Here is a 3,903-nt window from a genome sequence, read left to right as displayed (position 1 = left end):
GGTCCGATTCATATCAATATGCATCTGCATTTTGATGACTTTAATTATATTACTAGCGGCCCGTCCCGGCTTCGCTCGGGTAAAAACATAATAAATTATACACCTAAACCTTCCACAGGAACCACACTATCTATTGGTGAAAACCGCATGAAAATCAGTGCAATATTTTTTGAGTTTTACGCGAACAGACAGACAGACGCGGTAGTTTGTTTTATAATATGTAAGGATTATATTTGAGTATTGATATTTGCTTGAGGAATGAATTGTTTGTAATAACATTATTGTCCGAACAATCTATAGTAATATTATAAATATCTGTAAAGCATTCTTGGCAAAATATCTGAGCCGATTTTGATAAAATATATACCATTCAAGAAAGATATACTATAAACAACGAAGGATTTATCCTATGCAGGGATTTCTTGCAGTCAACAAGCCGGGCACGGCCCCCGGTACAATCTTTATAATAATCTATTTGAAAAAATATCGATCCAGGAAGTAGTCTGCAAATGTAATGAATAAATAAATTATTCATATAATTCGTTATTATTCTTTAATCAGACCCCACATTATTTAGTAGGACGAAACTCGATCACCGAGAAAATTGGCATTGTTGTTAACAGACCAAAAAACAAGCAAGACCGCCTGGGCAAAAACTGGTCTACCACGAGCTGCAAAACTGGTGGAGGTCGCACTAGTCTGCACTGTGGTGCGCCTTTTATGATATTAATGAGTTAAAACTCAATATTTGATAAAATAAATACAGAATTCTGAAACTGAGAAGAGAATCCTATACATAATACTTATTCTTTCTTGACATTAATAGATTTTTAACGATTTCGCTATGTTTTTTCGTAATAAATTTTAATATTAAAATTCTTTTTTTAAATGTAAACACATTGTTTTCGTATAATAAAATTCATTACAATAATAATATATTTTTTATTAGATTACTTCAAAATTTTGAAAACTCCATACAATTCAGAGTCCACCTCGGACATAGATTCGCAGCCTCGCCCTGGCAACTCGTTAGTCCTTCCTGGTGAACACGCAGACTGACGTCCATCAAGCCAATGGAGATTGATTCCCGGCCGTCGGGAGATTGATGGAGCATTCAAATTGACATATGAGTGACATCACAATAAAAACAATTTCATTACGAGATTTTTCACGTCGTTAAAGTAGATTAAAGAAGTAATAAGTCAACAGTCAGCCTGTTGAATTATTTCTTCTTTAATGTACGTTCATTTGTTGATCTATCCTCAAACATTGTTTTCAGCAGTTTCCAAGGTTGTCCTTCCTGAGTTGTCGAGTGTATTGCAACTTTCAACTCGACCGCAACATTTTCAATTACTGCGAGACGGTTTACACCACAGATATAAGAACATATAAGTATAATGTTCTAAAGGTTTACTCGTGCCTTCTCATAATTTGCCTTACCTTGTCCCATCATCTGGGGTCGGCGCAAAATGTTTGTTCCCTCCACAATTCTCTATCTTTTGCCATATTACTCGTGCCTTCTGAAATACGGATAAAGTATGTTAGCTAAAATTTTAAACCGTTTCTTCGAATCTGTACAAATGTCATCTGATATTCACAACATCTAAAACGTTTCTCCTGTAAGTGTTTACCAAACGGCTTCACTGGATATAGTTGCTCACAAATATTCCTACATTTACCGAGCGGAGTCGACGGAGAAGCTATCGGTTCACAGTCGATCGCGTCCGGTTTTTGTTTTGTTTGGTTTTGTGTCGAGAGCATCGGGCTGTGATTTGCCGCGTTGGACTGAATTCTTCATTTGGCGTGAAATTACTGCGTTGTTACGAAGGACTTTGGGAAGTTTCGGGATTCGTAGCCTGAATATTTATGGAGGTAAGGTAAATTTCTGTTTTGTTAAATTTGCTTCAAGAAATGACTTAAAATGTTAGAAATTTTTAAATAATGTAACTAGTATTGTGAGATCGACAAATGCTCAATTGCACTACAATTATCGTAGGTTTGCCTCGGGCTGAGCTCAGAGCGATTTGGGAACTACAAGTTTGGGACTGTTTTGTCAAATACAAGATTACTGACCGAACTTTCAAAGGTCAAACTATTGAGTTACAGTTGGGAGTATATAACTGGATCTTTGAATTGCCAAGAAACATACTTCGTAGACATTATTGACACAAAACAGTGGAGCTACAATGTGCGACTACACCACTACTGAGCAATGTTACATGGCTCTTAAACAACACTGTTGCTGAATGACTACAGCATCTTTTTACGTATAGCTTCACGCTTCAACTTTAATATGTTGTTCCTCTGAGCTGTTGGTGATCGAGGAAGTGAGGAGTCGCTACTGTCCACAGCAGACTGGCTGTGGACAGTAGCAACAAGTTTGTGTTTGTTTGTTGCACCGAATCGTGTGTCAGCTAGACGCGAGTTTCTGCAACTCCGGAACATAAGTTAGCATTGACATTATCATTTTCAGAAATTAGTTTAATGTTTGTTACTGTTGATAAATAATAATATAGGTGGTAGTTTAGATGTATGTTATTCAAATTCTGGGTTAAATTAACAGTTAGGTACTGTTAATTTAACCCAGAATTTAAGTATTTAGTTCATATAAAAAACAGAAAACGCTGCTATTTTTTTGATAAACGTACAACTGTTGAAAACACTACTAATCATCAAGCTTCAGCTTTGAATTAATCTCAATTAATATCAACATACTTACTAGACGTACAGATGTGTCATTTCAAAACCTATACAATAACATCTCTTGAAAGCGATATCACTGTGAACAGTCGGCAGAGCGTGTCTGCGGTAGAGAATAGCGCGGCGGCGGCGGCAACATTCAAAGCTATTATCAGCGCACTGCATCGTCGGCAATGCAGCAAACGCACGTCGACTGCCGGCGTCGACCACATCCGTGTCGGTCGTCGGCGGATTCGAGAGAGGGGATCTACACAAGTTTCTAAATGTATGAATCTGTTTTGTTTGTCTAATACTAGTCACACCAAACTCCTTGAATCCATGCCACCAAATCCACCCAAAAGTTACTAATTTATATTATGGTGAAGATAACAATATATCTCCTATAAATCTTATGAAATTATAATTATGATTATGATACGATATCTAAGTTAGTCTTACATTTAGAAAATAGCCGTCTAACCGGCGGACGGTCCGCCGGACGAAACAAGGCGCGGCGCTCCATGAATGAAGGAAGGTATTCACTGTCCAGCACCGAGTGGTTGCTTTATTTACTTTTGTGTTAAACTGCCATACGATGCCACTGGGTTTGCATAAATCGCGGTTTTCGCTTTTATAATCTGAAATATATTCAACTCATTGGAAATATGCATGTCGAGATTAAATATAAACAAGAATTGTTGGACACAATATGCACTTTTAAATGCCATTTTTCGCACAACAAACAGTTTTTACATATAAGCATTACTATGCAAATACATAAAATTTCGCTGCCAATTTTAATCACCTTGTTCAATTTATTTGTACCGTTACTTGCAAATTGACTGGCCTTCCTCCTCAAACAACCATTAATTACAAGTAGAAAGTCCCGTATTGATCGCCGATTGATTATCTGTCGATCTTGGAGCCTGGAGAATTGGCAGGTGTGATCACATCGGACACCTTCGGCCATCTTCGGCTATCTCTGCCTTCAACCCATTAGCGACCGTTACTGATACCGTATCGTAATGACTTTGCATAGTGGTAACTTTAATCGTCAAGCACTTCACGTGAATATATCTTTTGCGAAGATCCATACAAGTCTAGAAGTACATTAACTTGTACCAATTGCAATAAAAGCAGCAATGGAAGTAGAGACATCGAAATACTTGCGTGTTGCCTCGATGAAAGGAGGTGTAGTGCGGAGGTAGAAACGAGTTGCATTCG

General features: G+C 37.6%; 1 long non-coding RNA gene across 1 annotated transcript; it reads right to left on the bottom strand.

The window, feature by feature from the left end:
* Positions 1-934: 934 nt before the first annotated feature.
* Positions 935-3,658, bottom strand: LOC128683459 (uncharacterized). Its single transcript, XR_008406294.1, has 4 exons — positions 3,485-3,658; positions 3,139-3,317; positions 2,720-2,947; positions 935-1,520 (listed from the first exon to the last, which is right to left on the bottom strand). It is a non-coding gene; the product is annotated as an uncharacterized LOC128683459 (long non-coding RNA).
* Between the last annotated feature and the right edge of the window lie 245 nt (positions 3,659-3,903).

Source organism: Plodia interpunctella, chromosome 3 (assembly GCF_027563975.2).
Source record: "Plodia interpunctella isolate USDA-ARS_2022_Savannah chromosome 3, ilPloInte3.2, whole genome shotgun sequence".
Lineage (NCBI taxonomy): Eukaryota > Metazoa > Arthropoda > Insecta > Lepidoptera > Pyralidae > Plodia > Plodia interpunctella.
The sequence above is the reverse complement of the archived record's forward strand: the minus strand, read 5'-3'. Positions and strand labels throughout refer to the sequence as shown.